Genomic DNA, 19,946 nt, shown 5'->3' with positions numbered 1-19,946 from the left:
ATCTGATCACATGATATTATATAAAGAGGTGATCTAGATCTGGTCCCATGATATTATATAGAGAGATCTAGATCTGGTCCCATGATATAATATGGAGAGGTGACCTAGATCTGATCACATGATATTATATAAAGAGGTTTATCTAGATCTGGTCCCATGATATTATAAAATATGTGACGGAGATCAATAAACTATATTTACTAATGATTCATTATAAGGTGTACATCAGAGAAAATCTCCCTGTAAATCATGAGTAATGCCTTTTCTCTTCAGTTAGGATCATTATTTCTACATTAGTCATACATAATGTTATATCATACCTGATATTAAAGTTGGGTTCATCAGATCCTTTCTTCCATCAAAACGTTTTACTCGCATTATTAGACAGTAATAAACCAGGAAGTTGATCGAAATTGTCACCTGACCACAATAAATTCGATCCATACACCAGCTCATTCATATATGTGTTGGGTTTTCTAACATCACAACTCATTTTCACTTTCATTTTCTGAGAATGGAATACATCCATCCAAGTTTAAATATTATTATTTTCATAACTGAAAATAATTCACATTTATAGCAAATAAAATACAAAAAAAACTCATAATTCTAGGAAAATTCAGTTTTGAAGGAAATATGAGATATAAAATACCTGTTTGGACATCTATTTGAGCTCATTTTAAGACTTCAGATCTATTGAGGGGTTAATCTATTACGCAGTTTATGAGATATCCTGTACACAAGCCTTTTATTTTAAAAGAAGTCAACAGTGACCTTTGACCTTTAAGCTTGAATGACGTCCACCAAAATGTAATCTGGTGTAGAAAGTGAAAGTGTGATGCTATGGTGTAAGTTAAAACTGTTGGAAGGTTCAGGAGATATATTGCATAGGGCTAAAAGGCTCAAGGGTCCCTTGATGTTTAATCTTGCTCAATGACCACCAAAATCTTTCCAGGTGCAGACATAGGGTAGGTGATGCTATGGTGTGAATATGAAGTAAACCTGTTCAGGAGTTCACAGATATCTTGTACACAAGTTTTTTATTTCAGAAATGTCAAGGTGACCTCTGACCTTATCTCTTGATTCATAACCACCAAATTCTAATCAAGTGTATTGTAGACCTTGATGGGGGGATGATATATAAACAAAACCTGTTCCCAGGTGTTTGGTTGGTGTAATGGTTATATATCATCCTTCCAACAAGGTGTATAAGGGTTCAACTCCTGAAACTGACATGAAAAGGTATGGGTCATTAGCTGACCACAAGGGTTTTCCCAAGATACTTTCCTCCAAAAGTATAACCCCACGCACTTCAATCCTGACCAACAAAAGTGATTAATGTAATTGAAATTAATGAGATCATGAGATACTGTACACAAGGTTCATAGATGGACACATGTCATAGATGCATACAAACAAACACAAATTTATCACTTCATGACCCCTTTTACTTAAGTGGGGGGGTATTAAGGCAGCTTGCTTTGGTGTATGCTGTGAAACAGATATCTGAATAACTTGATCTTCCTTCCATTAGAAACACAGGTTTCTCAGAGAAATGTGGGCAAAATAAGTCCTTAACTTCAAGCTATTAATGACATCAACAAAATTAACCAGCCCTCACATCCAACCAGCCCTTATCCAAAATCACAAACCATGGTGAAAAGATCAGGAAGTTTAAACTGTGTATGTAATTAATTGTGTCCAGAACAATATTCAGAAAATAAAGCCCCATGTCCATATACCCTGACAATCAATTACAATACCTTTATCAGTGAGGTATAAGCTTGCTTTAAATATCTGCACATTAATATGAAACATTTGCATTCAGGTGATTTTTAATGTCCGCAAACCATATACTTCAGTGTGGGAGAAACACACATCAATCCATATTTTAGTTTCATCACCTGCTCTCAGTACAAGTACACTTATCTTTACATGGACCAGCAGTGAGGAACCAGTCTCCAGGCTACATTGATAAGTTCCCCATCAGCCCCTGAGAGATAAGCCTGTTTGCCTTGGATCTAACTGCCAAACTAAGATTAAGGCACCAAGCACCGGTCTGATCTGTTTAACAGACCAGAAGAATTCTCACTGATTCATTCTCTCAGTTTAAAAACTAAGATAGAAAACATTTAGTTACATATAAAACCAAATTAAAAACAAACACAGAAACTTTCCCAAGTAAGTATTGTTTAGATGTTAAACATTTTTATTTTCTTCCTTCTGGTAAAATTGATATAACTTTACTTTAAAGGACTGAAACTATAGTGAGTCAATTCACTCAGGAAGTACAGCCTATCATGTATCCTGTTTTAATATTTGATAAGACTGAATGAATGATTTTTTAATGTCCATCTCTCCATATAAGATTAAACCTCAGACCTGCCAAGTTGTTACTAACTTAAAATTTGTCACCTGACAGGATGTATATCTATAGATATATCTTTAATTATTATGTTAATAATTTGAGGTTCTTAACTAGCATCTTATCACAGTAACATAGCTGTCTTAAAGCATTTGTGATTGTGTAAGAGTTATTTCCCTTGAATAATTCATATGCATACAAGAGGTCATGTAGACTTCAAGGCCAGCACCTCCGGCATTACATTACTCCTTAACCCTAAACATTGTAATTTAATTAGCAATATTTTAACACTCTGTCCTCTTAGAATACTTCATTCACACTCTTGTCATAGTGATGTACAAACAGGAGTAAACATATACAACAGTTCTTTAAATCTTCTTTTGTGTAATGATATATAAGAAAGATTTGATCATTGATAATACAAACATATACGCTGTTGTATATATCTGGGTAAATCTTTTCTGAGACGAAGGGAGACAACTCCCACTATCAAGGCATGAATTCACTTTACCTCTGTTTCTCTTGCCTCATGACTCAATGCATTGCTTATTGGTAAAATTGAGGAAGTTTTAGCAATCCGTTTAGATTTATTATGAAACTAGGTGTGTACTAGGGAAGACTTAGTGCAAACACGTGGCGAGACAATAACTGTTTATTGGAGAATGAGATGCAATGTATAGATTATAACTACACAGATGATGCAGGTGTTTATGCATCACAGTCTAGGCCCTCAGACCCCAAGGATGATGAATGTCAGAGACATGCTTCAGTGAGACTGAAACAGATATATGAATTAAAATGTATAAGTCACTAATACAAAGAATCATCACTTGAAACCATTCCAAAAGTTAAATAACTGTATTTGACAAGCCTGGTATATAAGTGACCATCTATTACTCAGGGATACAGTTGATTAGACTAAAAAGTGTTACTCCTTAATCAATATTTGATATATAGGACCATCACAACTCTTCAAAAACCTGTAAAATATGGAACCGTTTCAGTTGGACAAGAAGCTAAATACTATCCTCTCAATTCATATGGTAAGTTGATTATAGATGCAGGCAATTTATTACAATCCTCCAACATCAGGAGATATTGATATGCAATAATGTAAACTGCATTCTTTTAATACTTAGCCTTTAAAATACTCATACAAAATTAAGCCCTCCATGTAACACAAATACAGCTGATTATAATGGAAAAGTCAGGCCAAAAGTCCAAGATCACTGCAGCAACATTGTACTATTGCTATAGTTTTAAGGCTTAAACAAATATGTTTATGGTATTTCATGTCAAATCCATTACGACCAAACTCCCACATAACTGACAATGAAGCCATTCCATGAGATAATTATCTATTATGCAGCCTAACATCAATGGCATAAGATTCCTACTAAATTTAATTTATCTGACAGTAGCTTTACAATCACAATTATCTATGGATTCCAGATGCAGTTTATACTTGTTCATGATTTCCACATGAGAATTTGTAGTGAATTACATGAACACTTGACTTTAAATTGTCATGCATGGTGATAAGGAATTAAGATTTCACTCTCCATTATGTATATGTAAGATATACAATACGTTTTAAGATATTTAAATTTGGCTTGATGATTTACAGTACTTACAGCCTAACTTAACAATTTTTCTTTACTTGTGATAAAAAAAGATAACGTATAAGAAGCAGTGATTTTAATCAGTAGACGTGTAATGATATCATACTAGAAGACAGACATGCAGTGTTTACATAATTCTGTGTTGTATTATTTACATCATTTGAACAAAGCAATGTAAAAATGTGACAAATCACAACTGAATTAAAATATGTTAAACCCTGTCACTGGATGTGCTAACATAAATTTTAATTTTTTTTCTTTTTTAATATTATTCATTAAATCTTCTAAAAAAATGTTGAAGTTGAAAATGTTCTCCTGATTCTGCTAATTACAACATGACTCTATGATGGTTTTAAGTTCTGCGTAGGCCTCATTAGAAGCAAGATAATTAATCACAAACAACTTGTCATTCACATTTTTTAGTTTTAATTGGTGCTGGGTTATAAATTATAACATATAGGTTAGAATTAAGATAAATTTTAAAGCATAAATATTTATTGCCAGTTTACTGCCTTTAAATCAACCACTACATGTAGATATAGGACAGTCTACAATGGATGAGTATGATATTCTGCACAGCCTATTTCGTAGCAAATGTAACATTTCATCTGTACGATATAGGTGAAATTAAACCAGCAGAGCTGTGACTTTATATGCAATCACTGGAACTGTGAGTTATGCAGTCAAATTGAGCTCTCAGTTATTGGTGTGTTATGGTAATTTTTCACCTCATCTTCTGCAATTTTAAAATCACTGAAGAATTTTCATTTTTACCATTGGAGACAATGGTGACTGACAGCACAACCCTGGAGTGTTCAATTAAGGACTGGTTTTATTATTAATTACTCAGTCAAAACACAAAAATACAAAGTTTTCTCCACATAAACTGTGAAGCAGTTTATGCCAAGGTACTTTGTTCTTATGGTCTTGATCAATTAAATAATTATTAATTAAAATTAATCTTTACGATTTGATTATAGATTGCAACATTGCAAAACACAAAATGTAATGACAACTGCCAAATATACAAACACTTGTAGTAAAAATTGACCGAAATTTCTTGATCACTACGAAAATTTTTAAATGCATTCAAATATTACAAGACTTATATCTATATATTTCACTTACAATTTATATGTACACTCTCCTCTAGAGTGGGTGAATCCTCCTAACAGAAATGTTTAGTGATGCAATTTCATATGGCCCTATAATAACTGTAATCAAGATCTCTCCCCTCATCTATTCTGAATGTGGCCGGGAGGAGGATTTATTACCAATGTCTAATGCTAATATACACTGTAATCCAACAAAACAAGAAACACAATGAAATTATTTTTCGACTCTCGTTCAGACAAAAAAATTCAGCAGTAACTATCAGCTAAAGGTCAAATTGAAGAGAGTGAACATGGTTTTAGATCAGGCAGCCTCATGTATGTTTGATGGACAATTATTATCAAGAGAGTGTCATAAATACAGATTCAGTGCTAATACATGTACATTTGTACAAGGGAATCAATCCAGCATTTTAGATTGCTTCTCATAATCTAGAATATTGCAGAGGGTTTGTTAAGTAGAAGCTCAGGGGCCTAAACAAGTGAGTGAACTCAAAAACAGAAATGACTGGAATGAATATGTAGTACAGAAAAGAGAAATTGAGAAATGCTATTCGTACAGAGACATGGAAGAATTTTACCTTAAGACCATTCCATCCATTATGAATATCTGATTCTACCATATTTGGGTACCACGAAGACTTTTGAAATTTCAGTCAATATGACCCTGTTTGGCCTGCCATCAGCCCCTAGGGGTCAGTCAGGGTCGATGTGTACATACTATTGAATTATCATCCTATATAAACAATACTAACCAAGTTTTATCTATTTCCAATAACAAAATTCACTCAAAACATAACATAAACTATAGTAAACTCAGGGGGAAATTTGAGACCCTAGGGTCATGAAATATAAAATGAGACTTTGTCTCAGGTGACCTAAAAATTTGGATGAAAAATATACAAATTACATGTGTAAAGATTTTAAGTAAAAAATGAGCACTTAAAGAAAACCTCTCTTGTTCTCTCCAGGATGGAAATTCTTTATCAACTACAATGTACATGTATATATCAATTTTAAATGGTTCCTTATTTTCACATGTTGTTACAGTGAATTCAGTTAATAACTTACAAAGTTAGAGGGAGCAATTAGGAAAAGATTTTGTCCAATCAAAGGTCTTCTTATAAGTTACCATGACAAGCGAAGGAGAACCAATAGTTTTGAAAATAGTACCAATGAAATAAACATTTCCATAGTAACAGTTCTGGAAACTCATAATTTACCAAGTTTGAAGCTTAAATATGTTACACGAACTAACCATGTTTCATTCAAATTGATCGAAGGACTGATTAGCTGGGGTCATTACAAAAAAAATTATGTAATTTGACAAGTTAATTTCTAGCAAAATAGATATAAAAAATACATGCACATAAACATATGGTCCTTTATAATCCTAGGAAGTTTCAGCAAGGTTGGTTAAAGTTTAGGAGAAGTTGGCTGGACAAGATGATCTACAGACAGACAGACTAATGGCCTGATAGATGAAGAGACAACCTAATTCCAAGACACCTTCTTGTTTACTTTGTTGCAGGGGGTATAAAAATAAGTTCTAAGTTTCTTATCTTATTAACTTATAAATCTAAATTCACCTTATTGATTTTTAAACCTTTGTACATAAATTAGTAAAAGATTATTTGAGAAAATTTGTCACCAAAATGTGTTAAATTGAGCTGTGTTTAAGGTACATCCCATAACACCTCTTGCCTCAATTTTACTTACTTGAAACCCAAACTATTACAACCAGATACTTATCAATAATATAATATCATTACCTCCTGCTTTTATGAAATTCAATTTAAAAAATGTGAATATCAGATGTTTGTGATCATTCTGAAAATGTTTGTGATTATTTGTTGCATCAAAACTTTGTCATATTTATGAACTCATATCTATCAAGTCAGAGTGAACAACACCAAGCATTGTAATGATGAGATGAAATGTCAACCAGTAACAGATGATGCCCTTTGGACAGAGGTAAAATACATGTATATATTTTCATTCCATTTGATCAATACCATCAAAACTTAAATGCTCCTTCTATTAAATGGTGGTAATATAAGTATGTAAGGAAACATGTCCTGACAAAATAAAACTGGACTCCTGGTATAACTTTGAGCTATAAGCAAATGTAAAGTATTGATCAGAATTCTATATTATCATTGTAACCTGATTTGGAAAACCATAACCTTTCTCAATGTTCACTTCTGATCATTGAATGATTTTTTTTATTTAAAAAAATTAAACAAAGGTTAAATCATACAATAAAAGTTTGTTATTTTCATTGAAAATTATTCTAGTCTTAATGCATTTAACAGATATGTATTTCGCTTTGCCTGGCATTATGTCTTTGTACTTGTACAGCGACAGACAGTAACATTCCATTTCAATTAGCATGTAACAGAATTGGGAGAGCCTACATCTACAGATTACTGTGACATTTGCAGGTTGTTTATAGGACTCTGATTCTGTGTGATGACTTAAGTAAGCACAACCAGATACTAAAAACTTAATTACACTGCATGCCTATATATAGAACCCACATTAGCCAAGAAATTAAACCATTTTTACAGCTCACGAAACATGCAACATAGCAACACAATATAACTGGTCTCGCTAGATCCATATACACACAAAACTCCTTGTTTGGTACCTCAGATTTATTACAATAGAACTTTCCCTTAACTAACGTCAGGGCTAATTCATTACAACCCAAGAAGGAAAATATTTGTATTCAAGGCAGTTAATGATCTGACATTCAAAAATCTCAGCACAAAGTTGAGACATAGTGTCTAAATACACTTAGACAAATGAATCCTCTAACTCAGTATTAATTCCCATCTCTATTCATAGAAGGACATACAGATGGAAATGGCAAATCACAGAGGCTAACTGGTACATCTTTCTGAATCACTGATTATATATAAATGGTACAAGGGCTGGTGTTCAGATAGTCCAAAATTGGGAATTCAAAGTTGTCCTAGTGTGGAATGCTTTGGACAGGAACATTGAAATCATACACAAAGATAAATTAATACACACATCTCATGGTGTCTAGCATCAGAAAAATCATAACACAAGGCTTGCCAAGTACTTCACAATTAAAGTATCTTCTGTCCCAGATTGAGCTCTTGACCTAACAAATTGAAATGATGACACATGCAAAATGACTAACAAAACTGAATTGCTATAAAAACCCATGAAAAGTATACATCATTTCTCATCACTTAATAGACCGACAAGAGATACTGTGTAAGGTAAAATAGCTGATGGCCTTAAAGAATATCTGTTACACAGCCAACACCTTATTTAGACATAGCTCACCACTCTTTTATAGATATGTCTCTCCATTCCTACTGTGATAGACATATCTGTCCACTCCTGCAGTGAAAGATAATCAGAATGGATTCCACTGTACACATATCTCCCCAATCCTCCTGTGTTAGATAATCAGAATGGAGTACATACTTCCTATTCCTACTGTGATAGACATATATCCTATTCCTACTGTGATAGACATATATCCTATTCCTACTGTGATAGACATATTTCCTATTCCTACTGTGATAGACATATATCCTATTCCTACTGTGATAGACATATATCCTATTCCTACTGTGATAGACATATATCCTATTAATACTGTGATAGACATATATCCTATTCCTACTGTGATAGACATATATCCTATTCCTACTGTGATAGACATATTTCCTATTCCTACTGTGATAGACATATATCCTATTCCTACTGTGATAAGACATATATCCTATTCCTACTGTGACAGACATATATCCTATTCCTACTGTGATAGACATATATCCTATTCCTACTGTGACAGACATATATCCTATTCCTACTGTGACAGACATATATCCTATTCCTACTGTGACAGACATATATCCTATTCCTACTGTGATAGACATATTTCCTATTCCTACTGTGACAGACATATATCCTATTCCTACTGTGATAGACATATATCCTATTCCTACTGTGACAGACATATATCCTATTCCTACTGTGACAGACATATATCCTATTCCTACTGTGATAGACATATATCCTATTCCTACTGTGATAGGCATACTTCCTATTCCTACTGTGATAGACATATTTCCTATTCCTACTGAGATAGACATATATCCCCATTCCTACTGTGATAGACATATTTTCTATTCCTACTGAGATAGACATATATCCCCATTTCTACTGTGATAGACATATTTGCCATTTCTATTGTGGTAGACACATCTGGCAATTCCTTCAGTGGTAGATGATCCGAAATTGATTGATTATGATAACAAATCTTTAATTGATACTTAATCACAGAATTCAGAATAAAATTGTTCTAAACAAGGATCTCATAAGGAGCAATTAACCAAAAATGCTTTTTATTATTTCACACAAATTTGTTCATAACCTTTAAAATAAGTCATAGAAACACTTAATTGATATAAAAGTTTATAAGTAAAGAAATATGTCTCATATGTGAATGTCACAATTTTAATGATGGATAAAAGTAAATTCATTATGTATTTAAGGTGCACAGCTAACCAATGACTTTCTTATAAATGTATGTATTTCCTCTAAGTAACTAAAAAAGGCTGCTAATCATGACTCCTTCAGCGGTGAGAAAGCCAGCCAGGTGATCTATAATCTTTGACAGGTATACACACACCTTATAACTGCATACAGGCAAGTATATCATACATACATATATACATGACTAACATCATTTGGAAGCGATGATCACAGAATTGTAGACTTGACCAATGGTTAGGTTAGCCTCCTGGTCATTACTTCCTGAATGCTTTAGTGGTGATTTTTATGAAGTTGTTTACCATGAAGAACCCCATGCACACAAATACATAATACTAGCTGTACTAAGACTATAGCTTAAGCTAAGTCGTATACAATTCACATTTTTACTGACCATCCCTTATTTTCTGCAGGAAATCAATATGTTGTACTTTCTTTTTTTTACAGAAATGACAAATACATGTATCAGTTATTTGTTGAATACCTATTCAATAAGAAATTACTATTTAAATACTCTGTTGAAAAGGTTAGTTGTAATTCTAATAAATATCAACAATTTCTAGGCCTATTTGTCTGGCTTATGAACTCAGTTTCAAAAATGCAAAAATAACATGAAAAGATGTCACAGGAAATGGTATGATGTGAAGACAAAATTATATATACCCTCTCATACTTCATAATTCAGGAATAGAATTGTTATCAAAACAATCGTCATTGTACTTCATAACATCAATTGTTTCATGATTCCATACATGTACCACAAGGTAAACACAATGATAGCCCAGAATAACACAAAGTTGAACTGACATGGAACTGAAACTGATATCATAATGATTGATCATGCAACACTTCTCTTTAATGAGATTGGCAAAGAATTTCTCAAGTAACATGTCTACCATCAAAATTAACAAAGTTCTCATCATTGATGTAACATTGAACAAATTACTCATCATTGATGTAACATTTAACAAAGTACTCATCATTGATGTAACATTTAACAAAGTACTCATCATTGATGTAACATTTAACAAAGTACTCCTATATTCAGTACTATAACATCCCTATTCTATTCTGTATTCAGTATTATAAGATCCCTATTCTATTCTATATTCAGTACTATAACATCCCTATTTCATCCTATATTCGGTGCTAAAACATCCCTATTCTATCTTGTATTCAGGGCTATAACATCCCTATTGTACCCTGTATTCAGTGCTGTAACTTTCCTATTGTACCCTGTATTCAGTTCTATAACATCCCTATTGTATCCTGTATTCAGTTCTATAACATAACTATTCTACCCTGTATTCAGTTCTATAACATCCCTACTCTATCCTGTATTCAGTGCTATAACATCCATATTCTATCCTGTATTCAGTTCTATAACATCCCTATTCTATCCTGTATTCAGTTCTATAACATCCCTATTGTATCCTGTATTCAGTTCTATAACATTCATATTCTATCCTGTATTCAGTGCTATAACATCCCTATTCTATCCTGTATTCAGTGCTAAACCATCCCAATTTTGTCCTGTATTCAGGGCTATAACATCCCTATTCTATCCTGTATTCAGTGATGTAACATCCATATTCTTCACTGTATCTAGTGCTATCATATCCCTATTCTATCCTGTATTCAGTTCTATAATATCCCTATTCTATCCTGTATTCAGTTCTATAACATCCCTATTCTATCCTGTATTCAGTTCTATAACATCCCTATTCTATCCTGTATTCAGTGTTTTAACATCCCCATTGTATCCTGTATTCAGGGCTATAACATCCCTATTCTGTCCTATATTCAGTTCTATAACATCCCTATTCTATCCTATATTCGGTGCTTAAACATAACTATTCTATCCTGTATTCAGTGCTATATCATCCCTATTCTATCTTGTATTCAGTGCTATAACATCCCTATTCTATCCTATATTAGTGCTATAACATCCCTATTCCATACTGTGTTCAATTTTACAATATCCCAGTTATATCCTGTGTTCAGTTCTCCAACAATATTCATGTTCAGTTCTATAATGTTCTAGTCCTATTCTTTTGTTCAGTTCTACCAGGTTCCTATCCTACTAAGTGAAATATTTGTTACAGTCCTACATTGTGATCTGGTGTACAATGTTCCAATCCGACACTGATCAGTTATATACCTACATTCCAGTCCAACACAGTGATGTGTAGTCTAACAGGCAAAATTCAAATCTACAGTCATTGATTACTTCGTAGGCTTGAAACAAACATTTAATAAATGTCAAAAACGTGAAGATAACCAATAACAGTCAGAGAAACTTTTACAGAAATATGAAAAATATTGATTTTCAACGGATACGATGGGTTTGATATGAATTGATTCATTATGAATTCATCTATACGGCTTCAATGATCATAACAGCCTTATAAAATTCATTCTATTTATAGATAATATTCAGACTGACAGATTGTGGCAGGTTTTTTTTATATAGCCAGTGATAAGAGGAGGTTCTGGTATTCAATTTCATTATCTTTGAACAATATGTGTTAGTAACTGATTTTGTGTTCAGTATGCATTTATGACATTGTGAACTGAAATCAAATAATCAAAATTGTGGCCATATTAAGACTTAACAAATTCAGTAAAACAATGATACATTTGTAATAGCATATCCTGTTACTGAAACCTTGACCTAAAAAAAATCAGAACTGATGAACAAATTTTCTGATGTAATAACTGTGATCTGGAACAAGGTAAACACAGATGAACATTTCCTGTTTATAACTGTGACCTTGACAATTAAGGTAAGCACAGATGAACATTTCCTGTTTATAACTGTGACCATGACAATTAAGGTAAACACAGATGAACATTTCCTGTTTATAACTGTGACCTTGACAATTAAGGTAAACACGGATGAACATTTCCTGTTTGTAACTGTGACCTTGAACAAGGTAAACACAGATGAACATTTCCTGTTTATAACTGTGACCTTGACAATTAAGGTAAACACAGATGAACATTTCCTGTTTATAACTGTGATCTGGAACAAGGTAAGCACAGATGAACATTTCCTGTTTATAACTGTGACCTTGACAATTAAGGTAAGCACAGATGAACATTTCCTGTTTATAACTGTGACCATGACAATTAAGGTAAACACGGATGAACATTTCCTGTTTATAACTGTGACCATGACAATTAAGGTAAGCACAGATGAACATTTCTTGTTTATAACTGTGACCATGACAATTAAGGTAAACACGGATGAACATTTCCTGTTTATAACTGTGACCTTGACAATTAAGGTAAACACGGATGAACATTTCCTGTTTATAACTGTGACCTTGAACAAGGTAAACACAGATGAACATTTCCTGTTTATAACTGTGACCTTGACAATTAAGGTAAACACAGATGAACATTTCCTGTTTATAACTGTGATCTGGAACAAGGTAAGCACAGATGAACATTTCCTGTTTATAACTGTGACCTTGAACAAGGTAAACACAGATGAACATTTCCTGTTTATAACTGTGACCTTGAACAAGGTAAACACAGATGAACATTTCCTGTTTATAACTGTGACCATGACAATTCAGGTAAACACGGATGAACATTTCCTGTTTTTAACTGTGACCATGACAATTAAGATAAACACGGATGAACATTTCCGGTTTATAACTATGACCTTGACAATTTATGTAAACACTGAAGAACATTTCCTGTTTATAACTATGAACTTGACAATTAAGGCAAGCACTAAAGAACACTTTCTGCTTATAACTATGACCTTGACAATTAAGGCAAGCACTGAAGAACATTTTCTGATTATAACTATTTTGGGGCAGTTTTCTACTCAGTTAAAAATCTACACTTATTAAGTTCCATCCTAATTCACTGAAAAGATGAGTAATGATGACAAATTAATTCTTTCTACAGAAAGGGTGACCTTGACATTGGAAATATGACCCAGAAAATATTAAATGTAATAAATACTGTGCATTCTACATAGCATGGACTCTGGGAAAATCAATATAATACATTTGTACCACATAACAGTAATACTGAATCACTTGCATAAGCAAGGAGTATTAGTTGATGGTTACAAATTTGATATAGCTATCAATATATCAAGCACATGTTATAATCAATGCTAAGAAAGCCAAAATAAAAAATGGCCAAAAAAGATATTGGGAACACTGACAGCAGGTTTTTGCTGTTACCTGACAGAATATTTTCATATCCTGTAATTATAAATTACGAAGTCCTGAACATATGCTACACATCTGCTAACTTAAAATCTGAGATACAGGGTTAGCATGTATATACCATCTGAAAATAGTTATAACATCGGTAGTGTGTAACGATGATTGTAAGATTTCAACATGAACAGGATACTGGTATAATTATAGAATATCAAAAACCTATGTACAACCTTAAAAAATTACAAGTATACTGATGTTTTGCATCAACATTATGTTTACTCAGCTCTGTGGAGCCACATATACATGTAGTTTTCTAAGTCATACTAGCTACAGTATTAGAGGCTTTATTGTCTTAATGCATGTGTTTACAAACATTACATAAATTTTTTTTTTCATTTCAAATCAGGAGACAGTTTAGATGAATTTAATACATGGCCTCACTAGTTTATATTCATGTCCATTTAACTGATTAACAATAGAATCCCATATTTAAGTCAGAACATATAGATAAGTATTTATAAAAACCTATTAGTTATATTAGATTCATCAAAAAATGCATTTATTACACAATACCCATTCTTATCCAAATGGACCGTCTTTCAAGCTTAAGACCGCATTTCAATTCCTGTACACTAAATTTCAACTTCAAAGCTACCCTTTCTATATTGGGTGATGGTATATGCCTAGCAATCACTATAAGGCTAGGACGAATGGAACATTTTCAACATTTGATTTGATTAATTTCTTCAATCTCTCAACATGCATTAATTACAAAAGACTTTTAATATTATGCAGGTTTGACAAATGTTCCCAAGTTTTATCTGCTCTACAGTATGCATGTCATGTGTGTTGCATTATATCTATACATGAAGTACACCACACAGAGTACTGTAAAGGCTTGAGTGGTTCAAATCTTTGCCATTTAATATAAGATTGACGGAGGGGGGATGTATCTTTCATTGATAAGTAATGAGAGGGACTAAGATTTTCTGTATTAATATTATTTCAGTGCCTGTTTCTTAAATTTCATTCCACTCACAGAGATTGATACCAGCGATGGTCCAGTGGCCCGCTGCCCCAAATAAATGGAAGGATTGCTGGGATTTTCTTGAGCAATGGTCTGTTGGACCACCATAAAAATTGTCTAATGGTTTCCTAGTCTTACGATTTCAAAATATTGGGGGTCTGATTATTATTGGCCATCTCACTATCTTTTAGTTTCGCGTGTTGATTCATGAAAAATTTCGAACATCAGAACTCATCAAAAATACAATGTAATAACCATTAAAAGAAACCCTGAAGGGTGACTGTTTCCCTGGAAGATCAATGAACTTTCAGTTGCCATTATAGGTGTGAGCTTTGGCCAGACACATTACTCCAATATCCCCAGTTTTTAGAGGGCCTCCCATATTATTTTTATTGAGGAAGCAACCATGCAGCTTTTACAAGGAAATTACTCCTCCTTAGGGTGACCCTACAGGCTGTTGAACTGGTTGAAAATCTCAGAAAACATTCAATATTTAGAACAGGAATGCACATTTGGTTTTCAATTATAAATGAACAATTAGACACATATGTGTAACTGATGACAAAAGAAAATGACAACATGCTTGAGATGTAGTTAAACACAGACATTCATGAAATCGTTACTGATATATGTTTAGATAGAGTTGCATGCTACATATTTGCTGCTTTATTGTATTTCTTTTTAGGTGACAAACATGCCCATCTACTCTGACCTATGTACACAAGTATAACCCTGAATTCAAATTCATTTAATTTCAACTTAAACTCTGTGTAAATTCAGTTTGCCGTATATATAAACATTAATTGTCATTCAAGTCATGGTGTTCCAGAATTCAAAAGAACACACACAAAATGTTATACTGTACACACATCTTTGTGGTTATATGATACATGAACTATCTCTAGCATTGAATATTACTTCAATAGAATTACAGGTTTCATAAGGCAGCTAGTTGAAGATGTGATCATGAAGATTCACAAAGACAGATAAAAAACAGAAGAGAAAGACAGTTCTCAATATCTCTATGGTTCTTTTCTTTTTTTGTCCTGTACATGAAATAGTTTAGTAATAGCTCATATGGAACAGTGTTGAGATTTTGTTGGAAACTGTAAATCAAAAGTACAGCATGGTCAAATAGTGTGAGATCATGAAAACAAGTCTTTATATAGCAATATGACTAATTATATTACAAACTTTTGGCAACAATGATGGTGGCAGCACCCGCATTTCGCATTTTAAAATTGTGTGTTAATGTTCCCATTGCTCCAAAAGTTGAGTCGAATTCTAAAAAATTTAACTTTAAGTACCTGGTACTACTATTCCAAGATTAAAAAGCAGACACCTCATTCCTCTCAAAATCAAGGCTGCTGGGATGAAGTGGTAGACTTATCTATATATGTATGTGATTAAGTTCTGTATTTTATTTAGCTTTGTTGTGCAGCAAAGGATGATAATCATACAACTTGTAATATGTGGGACCAATTCGTGCATACAAGCAAATGAAAGTCTTACCATCTAATTCATACAAATGTTTGGAAGGAGAAGGAGGGAAAGTAAAGCATATTTTCAATTGAATGCATGGCATTTTGCTTACAGATGCATGTAAAAAATGTATGTACTGTAGTAATACCAATTTCCTTTTTAACTAAAGATCCTGAACAGAGCTACAAAAGTTTAATCAAATTTGCTTTTTATATTTCACAAAATCAATATCTTATTCAAATTCCCTTTATGTCTAATATAATCCATCCAATTTCAACTCAAAGCTTATAAATATTGAACATGTATGTGTGTTTTTCCATAAGATTAAATGAATTAATTTCACTCTCACTAACTGTGTTTGTAATTTGAAATATTTAGAAAATGACAATAATTTAACAAACTAACTTTTCGGAAACAATTGTACATGTAAGTGTAAAAAAAAGTGTAGGGATAGTTTCCTGTCAAGATTTAAATATACTGGTATTTGTCGTAACCCACATCAACACACAGAGTTGTGTTACAAGTCAGTCTGGTGACATAAAATTGTATCAAATTTAAAATTACCCATAATAATGTTAGAAATTTATGTTAGATATGATCTAGAACACAGTGTTTTTGACTGTCTCTGTGCAAGCCATTTACTTAGCTTCTAACATTTATCACAGAACTAGAATTAGCAGCAAGTCTATCGCTGAAAATTGAACAAATTGTTTATGCAGTTGTTCAATTTAACTTTATAGTATTCAAATATAAGTACAATTTAGTAGTAAATACATTTATCATTCCCTTTACATTTATATCAAGGTATGTCCTGCAAGTCCCATTGCACCAGATACCTACATAGCTTTCTTAGTAAGAATGTATGTAGTACAAAGAGCCATAATTAGCTCAAATATTGTAGCAAGATTCACTTTGTAGAATGATTACAATTTCAAAGAAAGAACAAAGATTTTACTAGCAAGAGTTATTTATGTATTTCTAAATTGCCTATACATACCTTTGAAAATTTACCAGTTTTGGAATCAAAGAAAGTGAAAGAAATAAAGATCTTTCCAAAATATTAGTAGGATTGAAATTTATGATATGTATGTACACAGAGTACAAAAAGGTTTTAGTAAGATATATGTGACTTGCTAATGATTTGGTGTACAGAAAATACAGAAAATGTCACAACTTACCCTCAGATTTTCTGTGTTTAACTGGAATTAAATTTGAAGCATACTGGGTGAAATACCATAGAATTATGTCATTTTAGTGTAGACTATTTACAGCTATAAATGAAAGCCCTTATACAAATATGTCTTGTTCTTATAAACCTGTTATCATTCTCAGTCTTAGGGGTTTTGTTTGTCCATGCAGAAGCTACATGTGAAAATAAGTATTCATATATTTTCTTCATATTTGTGACATCAAAATTTAGGAATACATATACAGCAATTAAATACTTGAAATGTTCAATTAATTTTCTCTCTCCTCCAAATATCTGTATATAAATTTAAAATTTACAATAACATTAACCTGCATGCCAATACACTCACTGTAATTCTATAACAAGGTTATGAAGATCAGAAAATGTCAGGGGTTGGGTAGTGAAGATCAGCAAAGTCATGGGTTGGGTTGTATCAATCAGAAAAGTCAGATGATGACTTGTATCAATCTGAAGTCATGCGTTCAGTTTGTCAGTAAGAAATGAGTTGAGTTGTCGGGCAGAAAAGTGGGAGTTGAGTTGTATAGATCAGAAAAAGTCAGGAGTCAGACTGTGTCCATCAGAAAAGTCTGGTGATGACTTGTTTCAATCAGCAGTCATGGGAGTTGTCAGTCTGAAAATCAGGGATTGAGTTTTATAGATCAGTAAAGCAAGTTTTCTAGGAAATCAGATCGGAATATTGAGTGTTGTCATTGTTACATATTATAACTGTTAAAGGTACTTGGACTAGGAAAGTGACAATATTATGTTCAAAGTTTACAATGTTCAAAGTACTATAAATACCAGAAAAGCAATGGCGTAAAAAAACATCACTGATTAATTATATAAAACCATTCAGTTAATTAAACACTGAGGTTTTACTAAAACAAATAGTTAAGGACACCAGCAATTATGTTTATTACAAAATGTAGTGACATTTGAAAATGTAAATAAATATATTTAAATAACTGCAATGTTTATCTTAATATAGATATAATTTAAAACATTTTACTGACTCTTGGTTTGAAAGCTTTTGAAGAAAAACAATAAAATCAATGAGATATTAATAATTGATTTATTGTTGTTTACTATATTGATTACTGATGTTAGAGTGAATATATTTAACATTGCCAGTGCAACAGCAGCAGCTGCTTTTTAAGTCTGTTCCAAAATCAATGATTTGCAGTGAATGGCTTTTGTTGAATACAGGCTAGTTCACATATGGCAGCGTACAATATGATCATCACGATCACTCATACCAGATATTCATCAAGGCTGCAGTGCATGTCTCAAAGAAAAATAAAGAAATTAAACCTAAAATGCAAATACCATTGAAGGAAAATTACATATTTTGAACAAATAACTTCTATAATTTTGCTACTTAGTGGGTTTTTGATGACTGAAATGCACCTCATCTATAAATATCACTTTCCAAAGTAAGTCTTTATTTCAGGTTTAACATTCTTTATAATATTGCAAGAAAAATAATCCAAATCCTCAAAAAAAGGTTCAATTATTAGATTTGTCTGACAACTAAGAAGTAAACATAAACAAGATACAGACAAAGTATCTTCTGTTAAATCGGAACTGTATTTTAACAGTGGCTTAATTTATCAGACCAAACACCTTTAAAGTTGACAAAACACACATAAACATTTGTACCATAATGACTGAATAAATGCAATGAGAAGATGAGAGATAATTAGCCAACTATGTGTGCAGAACAAGTTAAAATCTGTAAATAGCTTAATTATACTTTCAAATATAAATCTGATAACCACCTCCACTAACAGCCACTTACATACACTAGCTCAAAATATTACATGCTGTTATTTTGAAAATTTTGAACATTAGCATTGAGACTAAAAGCCAATGATCAATAGAGTCATATGCATACTATTGAAAACCAGATCCATATGCAATATACGTTATGTCCCAACACTTAAGAAATTCATTTTACGGATGTATGTATATGTGTCATCATAATCATGTGAACGTTTTCTTATATGTCAACATATTCAATACCTGGATCAATAAATTATTACAAAAACTGAGTCAACTCAAGTTTTGTACAAATGGCTATCACTTCAATCTGATCCTACTAAAATAATCTGCCAATCAAGCTAACATACAACAAAACTTAAAACAAATGTATGTACAATGTCTGGAATCTGGTTCTTTTTAATTTTAACTTTCTGTATTATATAACAAATGACCACAGTCAATAACTTTAAAAAAATAATTGATTCATTACATATGTTAAGATAAAATCACCTCTTTTATGTTATCAAGCATCCATTGATGTCTTCATATTTAGACTATATATGGTACATCAATAAGCATGTGACATTTCAGCATCAACCTTTAAAGTTTCATGCATACAACATGTGCATTTGGATAATGGCTCCATTTAGGGAAACTGA

General features: G+C 32.4%; 1 protein-coding gene across 1 annotated transcript in view; it reads right to left on the bottom strand.

Moving 5' to 3' along the window:
- Positions 1-19,946, bottom strand: part of LOC132544358 (protein neuralized-like) — a 60,913-nt gene that overhangs the window by 40,453 nt on the left and 514 nt on the right. The window lies entirely within an intron of this gene.

Source organism: Ylistrum balloti, unplaced genomic scaffold (genome assembly GCF_031769215.1).
Source record: "Ylistrum balloti isolate Yb309-2 unplaced genomic scaffold, AGI_CSIRO_Ybal_v1 Utg369794, whole genome shotgun sequence".
NCBI classification, from domain to species: domain Eukaryota; kingdom Metazoa; phylum Mollusca; class Bivalvia; order Pectinida; family Pectinidae; genus Ylistrum; species Ylistrum balloti.
This window is presented reverse-complemented; position numbering and strand designations above follow the sequence as displayed.